The sequence below is a fragment of the Ictidomys tridecemlineatus genome, chromosome 11 (genome assembly GCF_052094955.1).
Source record: "Ictidomys tridecemlineatus isolate mIctTri1 chromosome 11, mIctTri1.hap1, whole genome shotgun sequence".
In the NCBI taxonomy this organism is placed as follows: Eukaryota; Metazoa; Chordata; class Mammalia; order Rodentia; family Sciuridae; genus Ictidomys; species Ictidomys tridecemlineatus.
This window is the reverse complement of record NC_135487.1, coordinates 123,765,846-123,789,703: the sequence shown is the minus strand read 5'-3', so window position 1 is coordinate 123,789,703 and position 23,858 is coordinate 123,765,846. Positions and strand designations below refer to the sequence as shown.

The following is a 23,858-nucleotide window of genomic DNA, read 5'->3' as shown; positions in this document are numbered from 1 at the left end:
CTAATTACAACATTTAGCTGTTGTGAACTGTGCTGGTAGAAACACTGAGGTGGCTGTCTCACTATAGTATGCTGAATTTAGATCTCTTGAGAGATCTACCAAGGAGTGGTATAGCTGGGTCACATGGTGGTTCCATCGCTTGTTTTTTGAGGAGCCTTCATACTGCTTTCCAGAGTGATTGTACTAGTTTGCAGTCCCACCAAAAATGTACAAGTGAACCTTTTTCTTCAAATCCTCACCAGCATTTATTACTGTTCATATTCTTACATCATTGTGACTGGAGATGTAATTTTGATTTGCATTTTCCTGATTGCCAAAGATGTTGAGAATTTATTTATTTATTTATTTATTTGTAATTTGCAAGCCCTTTGCATTTATTCGATTGAGAAGTTTCTGTCTGGTTCTTTTGCCCATTAATTGATTGCAATGTATGAGTGTGTGTGTCTGTTTGTGTGTGTCAAGATTTCTTAGTTCTTTTCATATCCTGGGTACCAGTTCCCTATCAGAGGAGCAGCTGGCCAAGATTTTCTCTCTTTCTGTAGGCTTTATCTTTCTTCTCTTGTTTCATTAGCTGTGCAGAAACTTTTTAGTTTGATGGCCCTCCACTTATTGACTCCTGGTTTTATATCTTGTGCCTTGAGGTCTTGTTAGGAAAGCTTGAGCCAGCATGGTTATGATGGAGTATTGACCCCATGTTTTCTTCCAGCTGTTGTAAAAGACTCCAAGTCTCATTCCTAAGGCTTTGAGCCATTTAAGTTTGAGTTTTGTGCAGGGTGAGGACAGGGGTCTAGTTTCATTTTCTACATGAAGCTAACCAATTTTCCAGCACCATTTGTTAAAAAGGCTGTCTTTTCTCCAAGATATACTTTGGGCACCTTGTCAAATGTCCGACAGCTCTAGGCAGATGGATTTGACCCTGTGTCCTCTGTGGTGTTCCATTGGTCTTGGTGTCTGTTTTGATGCCAATGCCATGCTCTTTGTGTTCATACAGCCCTGTAGCATAATTTCAGATCTGATATTGCCACAGGCCCCTGATCATCTAATTTCAGTCCTCACCTTAGGGCCCTAGTGCCCCTGGCTTCCATGATCATGGTCAAGTGCCAGTGCCCAGCCCTACATCTCCACCCACTGCCCCTGCTGGGCCTCAGCCCCTGTGCTTCACTCTACCAGAATCTCCACTGGCTCCCACACCCACGTGCCAGGGCTGCACTTGTCACTAGGCTCTCACTGACTGCTGTTCCCAGTCTCAGTCAATAGTCCTATCCATACCCTAGCCTTGCCCTGGGCTCCTTCCTCTGCTGACCCCATGGAAGTTGATCAAGCACTTGATCAATCAGATCCATCACTCAGCACCTCACATGTAGTGATTTTATTTTATTGTCAAAAATCCTGGTGGAAAAACAGAGCGAATCAAGCATTAGCTGTTCCTGGCACTTATTGGTGAGGTTAAGGAAGATGAGATCCCTAAGCCATGGCTTGTTCTCAGCTCTCCCCCATTTTGTGGAAATTCTCACCCTCTCCCTGGTCCAGCCCAGGATGTGCCCCTGGATGCTTTCATGCTGTCCACTCTCCCTCCTCACCCTCTACTGCCTGTGCCGGGTTCCTTCCTGTGTACCATGGCACTTGGGGAGGAAGGTGAACTCTTCTCCCACCTGAAGGCACAATCCATTATTAGCAGTGGGATCTGGCACTGCTGTGCTGTATGTGGGCGAGGTTGCAGTGGGACCAGCTGGTTGACCTCAACCTTCACAAGGTTTACTGCAACTTTCCTGATCCCACTTTCCCTGGTAACTGTCTGCTCTGGAGTGGACTTCCTCTGATATGAGTCAGTCCTCCCTTTCTCCTGAGAATGACTGTGTGGCACAGCTTTTTCTCTCCTCTATTAACTACTAATATCGCCTTACAGTCAAACCAGATGGGGAACTATTGGTAAGTGAGGACCCCCCATTAGCCCCTCATCCAGTTGCCCCTCTGCTCCCCCAGCCGAGATGCCTCTTGCCCACCTGCTGCCCTCTCCTTGTTCTCTCTCCTCTCAGAAGCCATGTTTAAAGGTTCTGACGTTGGGTCACTCCACTGTGGATACAAAGCCTCTGGTTTTCCTGTTGATTTTATGAGATCTCTCACCCAATTCTGTTTTCTTCTCAGCCTGTCTCCCATTCTTTCTGTCTATATGAACATTATATTCTTTACAGAGCTACTGACTTACAATTTTCTGTTTTGTTGTGTCTTTCTCTGGCCTTGGTGTTAGTGGAATCCTGGCCTGGTGGAAAAGCAGAAGCACAGTACAATACAGAACAGTGCTCTGCCTCCTCAAGACCCAGGCCAGACTCCTCACAGGACTGGGCCCAAAGACAAAGTGCAGTGTCTGTCACCTCGATTTCCACAGTGGACTCGCCAGACACATGGTTTACCTCTCAAATTCATTTATTTGCCATTCACAACAAAAGATGAGACAGAGGAAAAAATAACAACTCAAACTGTGAAATGATTCTACTACTTCCCCTCCTTCCAGTCCCCCAGGGACAGACAGGGATTGAGCCAAAGTCAGGCAGTTTCGCCACCTAGTGGCTACACTAGAATTGCCCAAAAGGAATAGCCAGGTGAGACTCATTAAAAAAATAATAATAAAATAAAATGAGTTGGGGGATGTTGCTTAGCAGTAAAGTGCTCCTGGGGTAAATCCCCAATACCCTAAAGAAGAAAGACATCAAGAAGTATCTACTGCCTTTCACATCGTTCTTGACCCTCCAGTCCCCCTTTCCCACATTCTGATAAATGAGACCTTTCTACACCAAAATACATGTGAAGAGCCACAGAGACAAAGCCACAAACCTATGGCCATCTGATATTTGACAAAGGCACCAAAAATATATTTTGGACAAAGACAGCCTTTTTAACAGGTAACACTGGGAGAACTGGATAGCTATATGTAGAAAAGTGAAATCACACCCCTGTCTTTCACCCCATTCATTCCACACTCATTCAAACTGAAATGGCTCAAAGTCTTAGGAATTAGACCAGAACCCTTACAACTGCTTGAAGAAAATACAGGATTGCCTGGCGCGCTGAGAGGCGCAGGAGGCTGAGGCAGGAAGATCCTGAATTCAAAGCCAGCCTCAGCAAAAGCGCGGCCATAAGCAACTCAGTGAGACCCTGTGTCTAAATAAAACACAAAATAGGGCTGGGAATGTGGCTCAGTGGTCGAGTGGCCCCGAGTTCAATCCCCAGCAACCCCCACACACACAAAAAAAGAAAGGAAATAAAACATGTATGTGCCGGCACCAACTTCTTCAATAACACTTAAGGCACAAGAAACAAAACCAACAGTCAGTAAGTGGAATGCCATTGAACTAAAAAGTTTCTGCATAGACAAGGAAACAAGAGTATGAGGGGAGAGTCTACAGAATGGGAGGAAATCTTGGCCAGCTACTCCTCCAATAGGGGATATTAATATCCCCTACTTCCCTAATTTCTCCCTAATTTCCTCCAAGACCCTTCATCCCTGAAAGGGATATTCTCAAAATCTCCATACTTCAAGGCAAACCTCTAAATGTTTACAATATTTAATAAGAGACTCACTGTGTTAATCTTGGTGAAGTCAAGAATAACATTAAAAATAGAACCCCAAGGGCTGTGCTGTGGCTCAGTGGTAGAGCACTCGCCTAACATGTGCAAGGCCCTGGGTTCAGTCCTCAGCACCACATAAAAATAAATAAATAAAATAAAGGTAGTGTGTCCAACTACAATTAAGAAATTAATATTTTTTAAAAAATAGAATCCCAAGCCTATGACAAAAGACATTACATTGAATTTTTGGTTAGTCCACTTTATATAACTTTATATTTTTATAATTATAAAACTATTAATATATTATTGCATATCATATTTAACATCATATAATGAAAGACATTTCTAATAGATTGTCCTTGTCAGGGGACCCTGGCTGGACCTGCAAACCAAGATTTCTTCTTCCCATAATGAGCTCTCCTCCCAGCAGCAAGGGCACAGACCCTGGGATGTTGGGTGCTGGGACAATTCCTGCATGTTCAGGAACACCCTGAAACTTCCCGACCCAACTGAAAATACCTGTCTGCGGGGCGGCTTGTTCACAACTCTGATCCTGGGGTTGGACTCTTCCTGAGCAGCAGGGCTTCTGTGCTGTCCAGTGCCTTTTAGGGTAGAAGATGGATGAGCTGTTTCCACAGGCAGCTGCCCTGGGAAAGACTGGGTCACACCCGAGGCATAACCACGTCTGCAAGTAATTTTTCAGCAATTCTTTGAGTGAGCCTGGACAGCGTACTGGTCAGCTTGCCTATGAGCTCATGTGCTTGTGGTTTAGTAACCAAGGCCCGCACACATGCTCTGTGAGGTCACTAGCGGATGCTCAACAAATATTCACACATATTCCTCTTTAAACTGGAATCCTTTACCTGGATTTGTAACTTCAGTTTCAAAATTGCTGGGTGCTGCAGGGCATGAGGGCACATACCTGTCATCCCCCATCCCTGGGGGTGGGGGGCCTGAGGCAGGAGGATTGCCAAATTCAAAGCCAGACTCAGCAACTTAAGGAGACCCTGCCTTAAAATGAAAAATAAAAAGGACTGTGGGGTGTGGAGATGTGGGGATGTGGTTCTGTGGTTAAGTGCCCTGGAACAAGAAAAAAAAAAAAAGGAAAGAAAGAAAAGAAAAGAAAAGAAAAGAAATGCCGGCTGCTTTACTACTAGACTAGAGCCACGGGCACCCCCTGTAGAACTGCATTTTCCTAATTCTCCTCACAAAAAAAAAAAAAAAACTAGGAACAGGAAACACCTGATAGACATCACTGTTCCTCCAGCTAGCTCCTGTCTACAGCCACTGTAACACATTTACATTGAAAGAATCAAAACCAATGTGTACTTTAATGTACTTGCCTATTCACATTGTGAATTCTTTTTTTTTTTTTGCAAAGAACTTCCACAATCTTTTACTACCAAACTTATCAAACTTATGCAGGGTTAACTCTTTAACACAGCTAACAGCAAAAACCAAATCTCCATGGAAATCCAGACCTGTAGAGATTTTTTTTAAAAAAAAAATATGTATCTGCATATTTTACAAATATGTGAAATTTTCCAATGTTGCAGGAAAAAAATTCCAAGTGATGCCAATCCATATTAGAAGAATCTGGCAATCCATCTCCATGTGAAAAGAAAAAAAATAGAACCATCTTCTCCCACAATCAGGAAACTGATCCTTAGCCTGGGGGCCACATTCCTTGAAACTTGCCAAAGGTCCTAGAGCTTCCTCCAGGAAAGGCCTGAAGGCCCCAGCAGAGATGAAGTGGCCTCTTCTAAGCCAAACACCAAAGACCCTGTAATTTAAAGTCTAACCTTTCAGCTAAAAATGCTCACAGAAAGCACCAAAAAGGTGCACCTCTTCCCTCCTGAACCACAGAGGTAAGAGATCAGAGAGAACCCAGTACTTTTTTTAATTTGTTCTAATTAGTTATTCTTGACAGTAGAATGCATTTTGACACCTCATACATAAGTGGAATACAACTTCTCATTCTCCATGTAATTCTACATGATGTGGAATTAAATCAACATAGGCGCACAGGGTGATAATGTGCAATTCATTCTGCTGCCCTTCCTACCCCACACTCCCTCCCCTCCCTTTACTCTCCTCTGTCTAATCCAAAGTACCTCTCTACTACACCCCCCATTGTGAATTAGCATCCACAGATCAGAGAAAACATTCAGCCTTTGGTTCTTTAGGATTGGCTAATTCCAATTAGCATGGTGGACTTCAGTTCCACCCACTAACCTGCAAATGCCATGATTTCATTCTTCTTTAAGACTGAATAATATTCCATCGTGTATACAAACCGCAGTTTCTTTATCCATTCATCTGTTGAAGGGCACCTAGGTTGGGAGAACCCGGAATTGGACCTCATCTGTCTTATGAGAAGTGTGCTTATTTTAGGCCCTGCCACCTTTGCCACCTTGGGTCTTCATCTCACTGTGCCTGGAGGGTTCAAAGGAAGAAATGGTTGGAGTCTATCTCTGATGTCCCTGGCTGGGCTGCCTGGTTCTCTGCTGCTTTATGGAAGCCCTCTCCCCTTATACAGGCACTTAAGAATAAGGACATTTTCACCAGGTGTGGGGGCACTCACCCGTAATCCTAGCAGCTCAGGAGGCTGAGGCAGGAGGATCCAGAGTTCAAAGCCAGACTCAGCAAAAGCAAGGCGCTAAGCACCTCAGTGAGACCCTGTCTCTAAATAAAACACAGAATAGATTTGGGGATGTGGCTCAGTGGTCAAGTACCCCTGAGTTCGATCCCCAGTACCTGCCCCCCCAAAAAAGAAGGAAATTTTCAGTGACTTCATACCTGACAAATACTTCAACAGCAGCTTCTCAAAACCACCCCTGTAGAAGAAGGGACACCCCTCCCCCTTGGTCAAGGTCACAGCTCCTTCCAGTCATGGGCTTCTTAATAGATTTCTGCAGCAGCTCATTAGCTTTAGAAAAATGTCTACACCCAAAGAACCCGCTCTCCACAGACAGCAGGGATGGATGGGCAGTCTGCTGTACAGGAGGCCGCTTCCCGTCCATGGCCCTTCTGAGCAGAAGATCCCCAGAGCAGGAAGACAGGCCTTCAGATTCAGCCAAGGCCACACTGCACCAGGAACTCTCCAGCCCCCTCCTTACGCCACTTAGGGGCTTGATGGCCCAGACAGTGAGCTCAGCATTGAGCAGGAGGACATCCTGATAAACCTCCGTGACCCGGATGAACAAAACCTTCTAAGTCTGTGGACAGCTCTTTATAAATATTTTCCAAACTGCGTGGAGGTGGAACAGGTCTCTAGACGCTAAAGCAGAGCCCATGAGCCTGACTGGGTCCATCACAAGGACCTTGACCCAGGATGACAACCTTCACATCTCTCATGTCACATGTTTGGGTCCATGTGAAGGCAGCAGGGATGGAGGTGGATAAACAGTATAATGTCTTCATTCTTCTGCGACAGATCCCATTAGCTCTATAAATCACGGTTTCCCAAACTGTCCGCTGAGGGTCTTCTTCCAACTCCCTCCACAGCCCACCAGCATGAGGCATGGTTTATTTCACTTCTCTCTCTCCAGCACCCCAACCCTTCCGGGTTGTTTCTTATTTGTGTGTTTTTCTTGTTTTTTTTTTCTTTTTTCTTTTTTGGAACCAGGGGTTGAACTCAGGGGCACTCAACCACAGAGCCACATGCCCAGACCTATTTTGTATTCTATTTAGAGACAGGGTCTCACTGAGTTCTTTTCAGAGGCTGACTTTGAACTGGGATTACAGGCCAGTGACACCACACCAGACCCCCAGCCCTTTAAAAATATTTCATTTAGAGACAGGATCTAACTAAGTTGCTTAGGGCCTCACTAAATTGCTTGAAGCTGGCTTTCAACTTGCAATCCTCCTGCCTCGGCCTCTCAAGCCACTGGGATTACAGGTGTTCACCATTCACCACCACACCTGGCCTCTGTCTGTTTAAAGACAGGATCTCACTATGTTACTGGTCTCAAACTCCTGGGCTCAGGAAATCCTCCCATCTCAGCCTCCTAAATGGGGAGACTACAGGCACGTGCCACACACCTGGGTCATTTAGTTTTTATAACACAAGGGGGTGGTGGGGAGGGAGCGCCCCGACTCTCCTCTCCTTGAGGCAGTCTCAGTTCACAAATCTCTTCCCTGGATGATCAAGAGCCAAGGGCAGACACACTGGGTTCTCAAGGATCCCCAGTGGGAACCCACCCCATCCCACCCAAGCAATTCTCTCAGCCCCAGCAGAGACTGGAATTTAAGGAGCAAAGCCTTGTCCCTCCCCCTGCAGGACCCCTGAGTTCTGACCTGGGAACATATCGCCCTGGGACCAGGTTCCCAGTCACTGAGTCACACATTCTCACAGTGGAACTTCCAGCCCAGCTATGGATCTGCCACCCCCTCAGAGACACGGAAGGTTCCCCTATGTGTGTTAGCTGGTGGTGTTTTCTGATTTGTGAATTATCTATACATATTGGATATCTGCCGGGGTCCTGCCCTAGTGGGGTCCAGGGAATACTGAAGGATGAGTGATGTCGGCCAAAAGATGAGATAGGAGCCGTTCCATTGGGGAAATCTCCAGAGAGAGAGAGAGAGAGCTCTAATGCAGCTTTCTCTGGGTCATCTTTTATTGCAATTTTTCTCATCATTATACATTCATAATATGTCATTGATTATACAATTTAAAACTTTTGCCAAGACATGACATTTCCTTAACCATGATTAGGGGTACAAAAAATGTAACATTAATTTACATTTTTCCAGGATATGACCTTTAGTTATTTAATTATTAAAAGTACAAAATCATTAATAAAATGCATCACTAATTTAAATTTTTCAGATTTTCCCAAGATTTACTATTTTCCCCAAGATATGCTATTTTCTTATTAACTAATGCCAAACTATGTAACCAGACTCTAAGTCTCCTTAATCTTGAAGTTTAAAGTACACCTTTACTTTATTTCTAATCCAAAATTCCCATCTAAAAAAGTCCCCTTAAATCTTATAGTTAAAATATCCTAAAATTTATAAATAATTTTTTTATTGGTTGTTCCAAACATTACAAAGCTCTTGACATATCATGTTTCATACATTAGATTCAAGTTGGTTATGAACTCCCATTTTTACCCCAAATACAGATTGCAGAATCACATCGGTTACACATCCACATTTTTACATAATGCCCTATTAGTAACTGTTGTATTCTGCTACCTTTCCTATCCTCTACTATCCCCCCTTTAAATATATCAGAAACCCATACAACTAAAAACTTAAGAATTTCTAAATCCAAAAATCTAAATAGGATAGTATTTCTAATATTATTCTAAAAATATATCTTATAAAGCTACTTTAATTAATTCCTAAATTTATTCTCATAAAACTGGTTGAGCCTCTTTCTCAAAGAGTTTCTTTGTTTCTCAGTCAAGGTGCACTAGTTCTCATATCTTTATAATCTTTCTCAATAGAAAGTAAGTTCTAAACCTCAGTCCACTTTCCACCAATATTAACTATGCTCATCATAAATTCCTATATAAAGTAAAAAAGAGTTTATAAAAAGAGAAGAATATATCCTTCTATGTTTTAACTTTCCTAAATGTATAATATAACTTTCCTCAATCAAGAATGAGACTACATATGGTGGGCTTTGTAAAATAAACATAATGATCAGGTTTTCTAAAAGGCCGGAAATATGAGCTTGGGTTCTAGATGATATAATCAATGTGGTGCCTAAAATTCTTGTGACCTTTCAGAGGATGATTGTTGTCCATTATCAGATTTGTCCTCAATGTACTGAGATAGAAGAACAGCCTTCTACTCTGTCCTTGATATGCTGAGGGGTAGTAGAACAGCCTCCAAGGCATGAACTACCTGTTATGTTCTAGCCATCTGAAATTTAATTTGTTTGGCATTTAACATACTCATGCCTCCTGTCAGGAACATGAGCATGAAAATGAAGAGTCCCAATTATATAAAAAGGGTCTCATGGTTTCAGTTTCCCACCAACCAGCGCGGCTTTGCCAGCATTCATCCTCACTGTGACCCTGTCAAGACAGTGGGAGATCGCCTTCAGCAGATATCCTCTGGGGATATCCCGGGGCATCTCACCTGGGCTCCACTTTCCAGATGTCATTCTCTTACCCCGGGTTTCTCTGGCTGTCACATCTACTTGCCCTGTGGATGCTCTGGGAGAGAAACCAAGAGACTCCACACTCCTCCAGAATCACCTGCAGCCTCTGCCCAAGTGTCACTCAAAGCCATCTACAGTGCCACCTCCTGGCTGAGGGCCACACTGCAGGCGGGGTTTCCTGACAGGAGGCCCTCCACCCTCAGGTCACCTCCATGGAACACACCTGTAATGAGTGCCTACTGCGTGCCAGCAGCTCTGGAGCACAAAGACAGAAGCAAACTCACTGTCCTCGAGTGGCCCAGGGGTGGTGGGAGAGAAGCAGAAATCCCGTCAGAGCAGGGTGTGAGGGCTGCTCTGAGGGAAGCAGGTGCCTTCATGAGGAGGAGGCAGCCATGTCTGGAGGTGCCCTGTGAAGGGTCAGATTTGTCAGCATGGAGCCCAGTGGAGACTCCCAGGCTGGAGACTGTGGAGGACCCAAAGTATCTGAAACCATAAAATGAATGACATCTGTTCCTCTGCCACAGTCAATCACCACAGCCTCAGTGTCTGGACATGGCACTGGCTTATTGTCTCCCTGTCCTGGAGGTCAAGATCTGATGTGGAATAAAGTCAGGGTGTCTCCAGGTTGTGTTCCCTTCTGGAGACTCTAAGGCAGAATCTGCCCCGACCGGCAGGACACATCAACGTGGGCAGCGAACCTAGATGGGGAGGAATGAAGGGACAAGAGACACGAAGGGTGACAGCAAGACAAAAGTTCTGATCAAGCTGCAAACTTTTATTGTTCACACAGGGGTATTTATGGGCTGGGGATGGGGGGAGCTCTCTTATCAGCAGTTGCTAGAAGTCTTCACAAGGTGAGATAGCGCAGGATGTCTCAGGGAGACAGATGGCCGCAGTATGTCTCAGGGAGATGGATGGCTGCAGGGTGTCTCCCAGGCGAGATGTCTCCTAGGGGGCTGTTTCTTGTAACTGTCAGGCTATTCTTTGAAGGAGAACTCCCTTTTGGTCCCTGGCAAGAATCCATTTCTCGCTCATTAGGTTGTTACTGTAATTCTGTTCTTTGCTATTATAAAACCAAGGTCCTCATTTCCTTGCTGGCTGTAGCTGAGGGCCCTTTATGAAGAACACCCCCACTCGATGTGGTGTGCTCAAGGCCCAAGAGAATGGGGAGAAGGGTTGAGATCCTTCATGACAAGAGGCATGTGTTCTCCTGGGCATTGGCCTCCCCCAGTCCCTTCTGAGGGACCTAGCTTAATCCATGGGATAAGAAATGACTCCCATCCAGGACAGACTGTGGCAGGGACCTGAATGATTTCCAAATGTTGAAAGAGGCCAAGTTTGGGAGAGCCTATGTCCAAAACTCTGGGGTCCAGACAGGCTCCTTAGAACAGGAGGCTGAGAAGAGAGATTTGGGAAGATGGAAGGATTTCAGCAGGTAGGGGTGGGTGTGGGTAGGAACAGGGAGAAGGCAGGCAGACAGAAGTGTGTGAGCACAGAGGAGATGACTTTGGGCTTGGGGCCAGAAAAACGTCAGGGGGTGAGGGTCAGGAGGAGGCCTGGAGAGGGCTGGCTCAGAACTTCCCACAGCTTCGCACATCAGAGCCCACAGCAGCCTCACTAAGGGGCGTGTGGGGGGGCACTGCACACCCACTCTCCCCAAGGGCCTTCACCCAAGGCAGGGGGTGTTGGTGTAGATTTCCTAAGACAAACCCTGTGTTGGGGTCAGAGCCAGGAGAAGAGCAGGCTGAGGAGGGCCTGAGGAATGTGGATTCCTTTTTGCACTTGACATGGAGATGAGTTTGCAATAGGCAACAGCTAAGTTCAGGTGAGCTATGGCCCCAAGTCGTCTGTGTATTAGACACTTCCCCAACACCCTCTACCCCTCTCCCATGCACACAGACACACACTCAGACGCACACAGAAACACACACACACAGCCTGACACCCAAGGGAGTCCTACACAAGGTCTGCAAAGGAGCCTAGGATCCCATTATGCATGCTGCCTCCACCGACCCCCAGTTCAGCCTGCAGAACCCATCTTGACTCCCTCCTCTGGGCGAGGTCCATATCTCTTCACTGTCCCACCACCTGTGCCGATGTTCCCACAGGACACACCAGTGACACAGCCGAGGTGGTGAGGATTGCCACCTGCACAGTCAGGGGGGTTGCTTTGGGAAGGCTTCTCAAACTGAGGGGCCAGGGGCCAGGTCAAGCACAGAGGAAGGGCCCTTGCTTGGCTGGCATGAGGGTCCTGAGGGTGGGGGCAGCTTGGGGAGGCGTCACAAGAAGGAACAGGGCCATGTGTGCTCAGGAAGACGTGGACTCTCCAGGGCCATCCTGAGCTGGACTGAACCTGGAGCAGGTGGGCGTCTGTGTGTGTCAGGCTCAGAGCACAGTCTCTCCCAAGTGCCGGCTTCTGCAGCTTCCTTCAATGAAACCATCTTCGTGGCCTGTCCTCGGTTAAGGACAACACTGTAGACACCAAGGGCAAGGCCCCTCTCTTCCAGATGTTGTTCATCAATTCCTGGGAAAGCAAGACACAGTGTTCCCTGGACAGCCGAGGGAGAGAGGGCCCCTGAGGTACTGGCCTACAATCAACACTCAGTACAGTGAACTGCCTATGGAATCCCCTGAACAACCCAGCACAGGTTTGTCAGTGATGGACTTTCTTTGTTAATCATGTTGGTGTTACATGAATAGGTCAAGATCAGTGGGAACAGAAATAGTGCATGCCTGATTTGGGGGAGCCCTAGGCTGGGCGGTGTGACCAAGGGGTGTCCAGGCTGGTCACCACTGCCAGCTCTCACTTTGTCCTTGTCCTGCCAAGACTCCTGCTGCACCAGCTGTGCCTAGTTGATATCATTGTCCTCGACCTCATGGCCCTCCTGCAATCCTGGACCTGAGTCATCCCAGGTTGCAGCCAGATTCTCCAGGGAAACCTCTACCTGTACCCAGTGCCAGGAATCCAAGGCTGTCACCTTTACCCTCCTCATCTTCTCCACAAAGCCCACCTACTGTCAGGAAAGTGTAGGAGGAGGGGAGCCCAGGGCCAAGGGGAGAGGGAGGTTTCTGGGCCCAGGAGGAGAAACACAACCTGCCTCTTCTCTTCTCCATCATCTTCTCATGGATCATCCAAAGGCAGATTCCAGCTGCAAGGATCAAAATCACAGCCACGTAACCCATTCGGACGCCTCCCATGAGGACAGCTGGGTGCTCTCCATGTGAGTCTGTTTCCCTCCCAAGGAGAGAGTGAAACACGTTAAGGCAGAGAGAAGATGAGGTTCACAGTGACAAGGGAGACAGAGAGAGGATGGAGAAAGGTTGGAAGGGGCCTGGTGCAGAAGCCGCAGAGGGAGGGCGTGGCAGGTCCACTCATTCAAGCAGTGGCCCAGGTCCTTCGTGGAGCAGGGGAGACGGGGATGAGCAAGGTGGGGTCTGTGCACAAGTCATCACCAGGAAGAGACAGAAGCTCTCAATCACCAGGTGAAGGATCTCACTGCAGTGGAGGTTGACCCATGTCCAAGGTCTCCAGTGAGACCCCCAGGGACATGCGCAATCACCTGTGTGTGGGGAGCAGCAGGAGTTTCACAGATACTCAGTGTGGAGGGAGCGTCCTGCAGGGGAGGGACAGCACAGGAGGCAGGGCTAGGTGGGGAGGCCCAGGAGGCAGCCGTGAGTCCAGGAGGTTTGGTGGGACATGCTGAACTTCCTCTGAGACTCCAGGGTGGAGGGGGGCACATGACCAGGGGTGGGGACTGCACTGACCAGTCAGGCTCCTCCAGCAGCCCCTGGGGGAAGACTGAGAGAGGACGGGTGCACACGGGTCCCTGGCATTCGGGGTCAGTGAAACACCTACTGGGCACAAACTGCCCAGAACTGAGCTGGACACCTGGGCTAAGAGGAGAGAAGGATGTGTCCCCTGCCCTCATGGTGTCCCACTCAGGGTGGACTAAGACCCAGAAAGGGATCTTTCCACTCAGGGGGGATGGCCATGGGCAGCTCCTTAAAGAGGCTGCGCCTTCAGAGCCGGCAGTGGCTTCACACGTTAGGGAAGTCAGCAAGCAGCTGTGTCCCTGTGTGGATGAGGCCACTATCGGGGGCACAGGACCTTCTAAGCCCTACATCCTATGGGGACTAGGTGGAGGTCGACCTCAGAGATGACACAGAAAAAGGCCACAAACTGAACTATTTTTCCAAAGATGACTCTGGACACAGGGCATGGGGACGGGGTGGGACAGGTCCTGGAAGGCTGCCCCTGGCCCAGGGGGAAGGGCCTGGAGGTGAGGGATATTTAAAGACAGTCGTGAGCTGGATGCCACCCCACACTTCTGGATTGGAGTGACCAAGGGAAGGCAGTGCTCTTCATAAACACAGCAGCAAAAAATCCAGGGACCCTCGGGCTCCAGAGCCACCTGAGCCCCTCCCTGTGCCCCTCCCTCCTGCAGGTGCACTCACCTGGGCTACAGAGGTCAAGGAGCTGTAAGGTGGCATTTTTCTGGTCCACTGGGTTGCTGAGGACGCAGGTGAGGCTGACATTGGGCTGCCTCAGAGGCAGGCTCAGGGCCAGGGTCCAGGGGTTGGGGGGTCCTGGGGCCCCTCTCTGCTCCAGCTCACTGGGGGGGGCCCTGGACCTCCCAGGTTACACTCAGGACCTCTACAGCCTCTCGGGCCCCACACTCCAGAGTGACATTGCACCAGCTGGGCGTGATGGACGCTGACGTGGTCCGGATCTGGGCAAGGGGCACAGGATCTGAGGAAGGAGGGGACAAAGGAGAGAGCCTCACACATGCCACACATTGTCCTCCAGTGTCTCACTGACCAGAGGCAGGAGCCCTAGGAGGAAGCTAGGAGCACGTTACAAATAAAGCACAATTTCCCCAGAGCTACATGTTGACAAGTGACAGCAGCCACTTTATTAAGCTCATGTGATCTCACTAGATGAAGCAAGTCTAAACTTTTTTTTTCCCATGAGAAAATGATGGCTAAATCCCACTTTCCAGGGACCATTATTTCTAGAAGATAGGGGGCTTTCTGAAGGGAGGAAGCGTGGGACAGAAGAGCTTGTCTGGGGCCAGGGTCCTGTGTCCTGTGTTCAGTTGAGCCAGTGCCTGGGACTGCACAGCCCGACTGGGGCAGGATACCAGGCCAGCTCTGGGAGGACCCAGAAAGCTCAGGTGAAAACAGGAGACACTGTGGGAGAGGCCGTGGCTGAAACAGAGAGCACAGCTCTGCAGGCAGTTAGAACGTGACCCTGAATGTGTGCTCCCGACTGGGGCAGAAGGGGCAGATCCACAGGCCAGTCTGGAAATCACACGGGACCTGCACCTGCAGTCCACTCTGTCCAGAGGGTCTGCCCTCGGCAGAGAGGGACTGTGGGGACCCTAGAGTTGGCAAAAGGGATCTCCTGGGACATGCAGCAGCATCACTTCTCCTACCCTATCAAGGCTTGCAGAGCAGGATTTGTGGGGTCTGTGGAAGTGAGGCTGGCCTCTCACTGGCCACTCCCTGCAAAGATTGAGGACAGTGAACTAGATACCTGTGGATTCCACATCTTTATCCTCAGAAAGTGTGAATATGCTAAGTTATGAAAAAAAGAGCTGGGCTTTAAATAGGATTATCTGGATAGTCCCAGAGTCCTCACAAGACCCTTAAATGTGTAAGAAAGAGTTGCGCATAGTGGTTTACACCCCAAATCCCAGCAGCTCAGGAGGCTGAGACAGGAGAATCTGAAGATCAAACCAGCCTCTGCAACCTGGCATGGTCTTAGCAATTTAGTGAGAATTTGACTTAAAAATATGAAGGAATAAAAAAGGGCTGGGAATATTGGTTTTCCAACATTCAGTGGTTAAGCACTCTGGGTTTCAATTCGTGGTACAAAACAAAACAATAAGCAAAAGAAAACAGGACAAAAACCAAAACAAGAGGAAGGAAAAGAGCAGGTATGAGGGATGCAAGAGAGACGCCCCCTCCCTTTCTAGTTTAGGCAGAGGAGGGGACCACAAGTCCAGGGAGGCTGACAGCTCTGGAGAGTAGGAAAGGCAGGAAAGGATTTCCTCTAGATCCTGCAGAACAAAATGCAGCCCTGCCCACACTTGGATTTTAGCCCAGTGACAACCATGTCTGACCTGACCTGCAGCATATTGTGGATACACAATGTGTTGATTTGTTGATTTAAATACGATTATGCATTGTTAAAAGAGCAAAGGAAAACTAATGTACAAAATCAGTAAATTTAGTCTTACAAAAAGGAGGAAATGTTACTGCAAAAATGGCCAAATTTCCATTTTGTTTCCCAAAACACAGATGTGATTTTTCTCCCTGGTTTAAAACCTCAGCTCTACTGTTTGTGATGAATATCTGAAGTGTTGGTGCCTGAGGACAATCCTGCAGCATGTGGTCTCAGAGCCTCCTAGACTCAAGGAAGGAGGCCGGCCATGGGACTAGGTGACACTGTCACTTACCATAAACAGTGAGGTGGAAAACTGCTTTAATTTCTCTTCCTGTCTGAAACATGGCCTGGGCCCAGTACTGCCCACTGTCCTGTGAGGTCAAATTGTTAATCCTTAGGGATGACATCCTGGGCACCTGGACCCTCTGCTTGTACTTGTCCTGGAGACTGAACCACAGTGGATCTTCCTTCCCATTCTGGAGTCTCAGCATGAATGTGGAGTTTGAATCAGAGGTGAAGCCCCAGGTGATCTCCTCTATTTTGGGATCCTCTGGCTCCTGGATCACTTGCAACAAGACTGAACCACCCCGGATCGCCTTCAGATAAGTGCGGGGTCTAAAGCCTTTAATCCCAGAACCATGAGCTCCAGAACTCTTGGCTAAAGTGCTGCAGGCACCTAGGACATTGGGAAAGAGAACACGGATATTTCCTCAAGGAGAACAAGTGACACAGACATTTTCTTCTTAACCAATCCATCCAGCACCTTCCTTGACCCAGGGAGGCAGCCTTGTCCAGTGAATTGGACCCATTTCTCAGATCAAGTTTAGTTCTGCTGAAGTGTAACCTTGGGCTGGTGACTTAGCTGGACTAGACTGCAGTTTCCTTACCTGACTTGAAGTCAGGGTATGAACTACAGGAGGCCAGGGATTGACAGCTCCCAGCACATCGTCTGGCATGTGCTAAATGTGAGCCATGCTAACAGATGGAGCGATACCTCATCTGTCTTCAATTGTCATTTCCCTGATAATTAGAGATGCTGAGGATTTTTTATAGCTCTGTTGGCTATTCATTTGTCTCCTTGAGCAATACTCGTTCAAATCTTTTCTCCATTTTTAAATCAAGTTACCTGTTTCCTTGCTATTATGTTACTTAGATCTTTATACATTAGGGCCATTGGCCCCATATCAGACATGTGGTTTGCAAATATTCTCTCCCAAGACATGGGCTGTCTCTTCACTTTCTTGTTTCCCTTGCTGTGCAGAAGGTTTTTAATTTGATGCAATTCTGTCAGGTTTTGCTTTCGGTGTATGTGCTTTGGGAATCTTCCTCAAGAAATTACCACCCAAGCTCATGGAACTTCTATGTTTTCTTCTAGAGGTTTTATAGTTCCAAATGTTATAATTTAGCTTTTCATCCATTTTGCATTTATTTTGCATATGATGTGAGTTAGAATTGAATTTCCTTCCTCTGCATGTAGCTCTCCCATCTTCCCATATGCATTTACTGAAGACACTGTCCTTTCCCCGTTGTATATTCTTAGCCCATTTGTCAAACATCACATCAACTGACTGTAAACACTGGGTTTATTTATGGCATTTCTTCTTTTTCCACTGGTCAATGTGTCTGTTTTTGTGCCAGTACCCTGCTGTTTTAATCACAATAACATTGTATTTTGAAATCAGGGAGTGAGACACATCTAGTTTTGTTCTTTTTCATTTGTTATTTGGGGTCCTTCATGCTTTCAAACAAATTTTAGATTTTTTTTCTATTTCTGTGGAAAATCATTGGAATCATGATAAATTTCATTAATTCTATTACTGTTTATTTTGCCCAGGAGCCAAAATGTCAGTTCATGAATCCAAAGTTATCAAAAGATTTTTTATACTATTCATTGGTTTCATATCTTGCTTAAAAGGATAGCCCTCCCTTAAAAATATGTTTTTCATTTTTTTTTCTAGTTTTCTTCAAGTTTTTTTGTGGTTTCAACATTTGTGTTTAGGTTTTGATCAACCCACAATTTAGTTTGTTTCATCTAGTTTCCACCCCTGGATGATATAAAGAGTGGTTACAAGGTTGGACCTAGTCTGAGTTAGTCTAGGTCCCCCATCGTCTGGTTGTGTATAATTGAACAGTTACTGAACCTCTCTGGCTTCAGCTTTTTCGCCTATGAAATGGCAGTGATGGTGCTTATGTCATTGAATTCTTCTTTGATTTTAAGCAGAGAGAGCTTTGGGCACAGTATTCAATAACTGTGCTGTACCCATTTGCTGCAGTGGTTTAAGTTCTCGCGACTAAAAGGCTCAGGGGTTACTCCAGTTGAATTGGGCTAATTGGGTACACAAAATAACCACACAATCGACACAAATACCTTTTTTATTGGGGTTGCTGTGAGGGCTCCTCTGACCTTCAAGGTCCACAAGAAGATATAGAGCGAGAGCACGCGCTGACCCCTTTTATTGAGGGAAGCTATTCAAATGAGACAAGGGGTCAGGTTGCAGGGGGCTGAGTCTATCTTCATGATGTCCACTGCCAGCAGGTTGACTGACACCTGGGTAGGCCACACCCAAGGGCACAGTAAGAGAAGGGGACACACACAAGGCACTTCCATGGAAGATTCTATCCTAAACAGGGCAAGGGGTTGTATTACAAAGGAACAGGTGAGCACAGCTTCACCTATGGGGCTGTAGCAAGACACACCCATGCACTAGACACCGACCCTGGAACCCAAGAAGGGTGGGGAAAGCTCTGCCACATTTCCGTGACTGAGCGCCTCAGGACCCAACTGGGGAGTGTGACTCAGTCATGTGTGAGGTTGGTCTCCCACATGCTGCTGCTGTCATTATCTTGATGGCCGTTTCTGGCCCAGCACCCCGGGTCAGAACCACACATTCCCAGTTCCAGGCTGGTTTCCTTCCTCCCCTCCAACTGCCCCTCTCGAGGGTCTCCTCCTGAGTACAGGGATGGGATGCAGGAGTCACACATCCTGTGGCTTCAATCTCCTTGGTGCCTGTAGGTGTCAAGGTCCAGCCAGGGCTTTCCTCTTTATAAAAGTCAAGAATAAAAGGAAATTCACTGTGATGCAGGCACCATTACCAAGCACCACAGGACCCCTGTGCAGCCAGGAGTCAGGTGGGAAGGTGGAGGGGAGGACTCATTACCCATACCTTGAACTAAGATTTTAAATTTTATATTCTTAACTCTGCTTGCCCATCTACCCACATCTTGAGATGATCTTTAATACAAAAGTATTGCATGTTACACTGAAAACAAGAACCCAAGTTGTGGAGTATTCGAGTGAAAGCAAAGTGTGCCCGTTCCCAAGGTAAGCACTGGAAATGACGTGTGCCCAGAGATACTCCAGCCCTGTGAGCCCGGGCATCTATTCATAAATGCCTCTCAACCTTCCCAGTGGTCTGGAGAGGTGACATTCATTCTCCCTCTGAATGGTTTGTGACATCCTATGGTCCCCTCATTAATTAATGAGCAGTATAGAAGTATCATTTAGCACTGTGGTCATCCAGTCTAATCAGAGTTAAACACTTGTATAAATGTGTAATTTTTGGTTGACATTGGGACATAAAACTGCAGCTTCCCCTTTTCTAAAAACTGTTATGCAAGTTGCTTTTTAGGGCCTTGAGACCTAGAGAGCAAAGAAGAATGAAAAGTCTCCAAGGACGAGAAGCCAAGGAACCAGAACAGAGACTTGTGGACCTGGTTAGTGTTAGAGTCTGTAAACAAGTCTGGATGGCACCTGGCAAAATGCCAGAGGGAGTGGTTTGTGAAGTACCACCAGAGAGCCATTAAGTGTGGAGATTTCTTATTGGTTGACTGTTGTATCTAGTTTATGCTAATTAAGACAAGCTGTGTGGAATGTATATATACCGCTCCTGTCCTACAATACATGGCTTCCACTCCTGCTGTATCAATCTACACAAGTTGTTCGTCACCCCCCGGATTTTGCTGCAGCCGGACTGTGGCAGGTTAGAAGCTAGGATGCAGCCACAGCTGCAGGAGGGAGCATTGGGTCAGAGAGACCAGTGCACTTACAAAGTACCCAGAGGTTCCACCAGGCCCAGTGCACCTGGTGTGGACCATGCCACCAAGACTCCCGACACCAGCCAGCTGGCCTTCTGTTTCTCATCCCTGCCTTAAGTCCCTTCCTGCTCCCTGGGGAGACAGAAGTGAGTGAGCCTCCTCTCTACTTGTCAGGGGAGTGACTGTGAAGTTCTTTCTTCTTGCAAAACCTGGTGCCGTGTTGGTTTCTCTGTGCATGGACAGCAGGCGCTTGCTGGGTGTCAGTACAGTGGTGGTCAGTACATTTAAGTGCTCTATTTAATGCAGTGCCCAGAGAAACAGCCCACTATCCCATGGGGAAACAGCGCAATTGGGTGCTCTGACAGCCTGTATTTCAGACCATCCTCAGGGATTTGATGAGGTCACTGTGGTCACCACAGTGTCTGTGTCCCCCTGCCAGCATTGTAAGAGGGTCCTTCAGGGAAGCTAGTGTTTTGTGCTGAACAGGAACCTCAAGGTCTGGCACAGGCTTTGATCAGCTGGTCTAAAGGGCACAGCTGCAACATGGCCTCCTGGGCAAGGTCTGCAGACCACATCTGCACAGGGTATGAGGAGGACATCTCCTTGGGCAGGAGATCTGAGGACACCAGCCCTGAGGTCCCCCTCAGGAGCAGAGGCAAAGAAGACCAGGTCAGGGGAGGAGCTGAGGAGCAGAATTCCTTCCCTCCCTTGGGGACCAGAAATGACCACAGGGACAGCTCAGGGTGTCCTCTCTTAAGGAGTCCTAAACAGGCTCCCCAGCTGTGACTCCCTGTCAGGTGACAGGATAGGACAGGTCAGGACAAGAAAGACAGAGCAGAGGCCTTGCAGTGGCCACAGAAAGCCCTGTGTGAGTGGAAGCCCTGGGTCACCCTGAAGGGTCTTCAGAGGTGAGCTGTTGAGGCCCCTCCTCTTACAGAGCAGGGGGTCCTCAGGGGAGTGGAACAGGTAGCAGGGGACAAAGTACTTGGACTGGCCGAGCACAGCTGAGACTTCTGGATCACCCAGGGTTGGACAGCCAGCCTGGCCAGATTCCACTCCCTAGAAGAGGGAACCACAATACAAAGGAGGGTCAGCCTCAGCCTGTGGGAGGATCTGCCCCCAAGTCCCAATGGTGGGTGACATCAGCAAGACAGAGAAGGGAGGCAGAGAGGGGAGGCAGCAAGAGCTCTCTGACCTACAGAAGATGCTCATCCTAAACAAAGAAAAGAGGAGCCATGGAGCACATGGACTTTACGAGGTAGAGTGTGAACTTCATACTACAAAATTAAAATTGCAACCGTGGGCATAGAACATGGTTCCTCTGTGTGTCCTATCCCTATCTCCACGTTCCCATGCCAGGAGAATTTCCCTGTCAACTCATGCACGAAACTGCCAAACTGCCATCCTTGCTGCCCTTTACACTGTCTCCGTGTCTCTCTTGGGCCAATAGTGACCCGGAAACTTCTCCATCTCCCTACCAGCAGATGGGGGGCAGCATTCATTAAATGCTGTTGCTGTCAGTTTGGGGGAGCCACCACTGCAGTGTGGAAATTCCAGGAAGCAAGCTGTGCTCAGTGTCCACTTCTCTTCCACACTTGCCCTTCCAAACCATGTGCAAGAAAGGGCTTGCTATTTGAACCATGATATGGGCAAGTTCTTCACCACCCTCACCATCACTCCTTCACCTCCATCTCTCTCCCCCAAGCAAGGCTGAGTGAACAGGGCACAATCCAGAAACCAAAGAAAAATGCAACTGTGAAACTTCAGGCTTCCAGAAATGATGCAGAGCAATTTAGGGGTAACGCTCCTTCCATGAAGAGACTCTGACCATCTCCTTGCAAGCTGCTTTGCTTCATTCAGCTGCACAGAGGTCAGGCCTATGGGGGGACCAATTCCAACCTTCCCCATTTCTGTTGACCTTGAGAGAACCACCCTCTTTGTCTGGGCTCAGGCTGCAAATCCAATAATTGGGAAAGTCAAGTCCTCCCTTTCCTTCTCCCTTCTTCCTTGTCCTTCCCTCCTGTTCTTCTCCTTCCTTTTGAAATCTTCCAACCCCACTGCCTCTGAAGAGAGCTGCACATTTAACAATCCCCAGTTAAACAACGCTGTAGAAATGGGAAGAGTGTGCATTTTGGTGTTCCAAAGTTGAGCTATTTAAAAGGGACCAGTCCTCTACCACTGGCAGCTTGTTGTTCAGTTAATAAGTCTCCTTTCACAAGTGCTCCCTAAACCACCAAGCTCCAGGTAATTTCCTGCAAGTTCACTTAGTGGCTGGGATTGATAAAAAATCAGAAAGTCTTCCCCAAAAGTCACTTCACTAGATCTTCTTGTTTTCTCATTAGTTTTTGTTTTATTTCTTCATAGGAGCAAACACAACAGTCCACGATGTCATAGTGTGACATGATTTTGGCTCACATGACTCAGTCATTAGGTCAGTATTTTTTCATTTCCTTTTACTTCCCATCTACTCTTTCTCCCCTGCATGTTTTCTGCACAATTTCCCCTCCTGTAGCCTGTGGGAGCTACCACTGTTTTTTCCCACATGCTCAATGTCCCCATAAACATGTGGGTGTGTAGAGGCTGCTTGTCTTTTATATAATAAGAACTTCATGGTGCTGGGTTCCCTGGATCTTGTTGAGGAGGATCCAGGCATCTCCCTCATGGAAACTGGACATTCTTCCCAGAACACTGGGGCACTGTTTCCTCAGCCTCCATGACATACTATGCACGGCAGCCCCAGATACTGCTCAGTTTGCTCAGTCTTTCCCCAATTGATGGTACCTCCTGTTTTTCCAGGGTTTTCCAGGAACAGTGATGAGATAAGCAAGGTTCCAGCTGAGGTCTCCTGGTCAGGGGCATTTCAGGGTGGGGGGAAGGAGCGCAGACCAGAGGAGCTTCCTCCAGCTCAGACACCAGGGTTCTGGTTGGGGCCCCCACAGAAGAGCTGCAGAGGCCCTGAGGACCCTGGGGGCCCAGGCTGGGGTGCTGCCTCCTCACCCTGTGCCCCAGGAACAGGCTCTTGGTCTATCTCCATCGCCCTCCCCAGGCAGCTCCGACCCCTCCCTGCTGCTGCAGCCCAGGTGGCCTCAGCTCCCTGGCTATGGTCCCTCATGCAGCCAGGGCTGCCCAAGTCTAGGGTCCCAGGTCCTCACCACAAAGAGGCCATTTTGCTCTTTCCGTTCATCCTGGGCTCTGCCCACACTGCACTGGTGAATTATAACAGTGAGGCTTTCTCTTTTTGTTTCCCAAAGGCATCAGAGCCTAACAGCCCCCAGGACTGAAGGGTCCCAGCTGTCCCAGCACCCCAACTGCCCTCCCTTCCAGGAAACCCAGCTACTCACAGAGCAGGATAATGATTCCCAGGAGCCTTGTGGTCCAGCAGAGGTGGGGGTCTTGTGAGCTGTGTCCCATCCTGGCTGCCTGCCGGCCTCTTCAGCTGCAGAGGAAACATCCGAAAGGGGAACCAGCAAGAGGAGGAGCTCCCTGCTCTGAGGGCAGAGCCCCAGGCCAGTGTTAGGAAGCCCACCAGAGTTCCCAGAGGCAACCTCACTCGCTCTAAGAAATTGCAGAATAACTGTACGAACGACCAGAGCCTGGTTGAGAGAAAGAGAGAGAGAGAGAGAGAGAGAGAGAGAGAGAGAGAGAGAGAGAGAGAGAGAGAAAAGAAAAAGGAGAAATTAACAGATATCAGGTAAACAAAAAATGAGAATTTGTCTGTAAGTCCCTTGCCTATAACAAATGCTAAAGAAGTCATGCAGACTGAAATGAAAGTTATTAGATAATCAATAATATCCATATAATTTGTATTTCTCTAATTGCTGGTGATGATGAACATTTTTTCATGTATTTGTTGAGTGATTGTATATCATCTTCTGAGAAGTTTCTGTTCAGTTCCTTGGCCCATTTATTGATTGGATTATCTGTTTTGTTGTGTGTGTTACGATTTTTGAGTTCTTTATATATCTTAGA

General features: G+C 47.7%; 2 long non-coding RNA genes and 1 pseudogene across 2 annotated transcripts; 1 reads left to right on the top strand and 2 right to left on the bottom strand.

The window, feature by feature from the left end:
- Window positions 1-6,441: 6,441 nt before the first annotated feature.
- LOC144368741 (uracil-DNA glycosylase pseudogene) lies at window positions 6,442-7,085 on the bottom strand (annotated as a pseudogene).
- A 2,700-nt stretch (window positions 7,086-9,785) lies between these two features.
- LOC144368428 (uncharacterized) lies at window positions 9,786-16,802 on the bottom strand. Its single transcript, XR_013428184.1, has 4 exons — window positions 16,147-16,802; window positions 14,141-14,435; window positions 12,780-12,912; window positions 9,786-12,209 (listed from the first exon to the last, which is right to left on the bottom strand). It is a non-coding gene; the product is annotated as an uncharacterized LOC144368428 (long non-coding RNA).
- Window positions 16,803-22,248: 5,446 nt separating this feature from the next.
- On the top strand, window positions 22,249-23,346 carry LOC144367803 (uncharacterized). The gene is made up of 2 exons (XR_013427291.1): window positions 22,249-22,320; window positions 23,141-23,346. It is a non-coding gene; the product is annotated as an uncharacterized LOC144367803 (long non-coding RNA).
- Window positions 23,347-23,858: the final 512 nt, after the last annotated feature.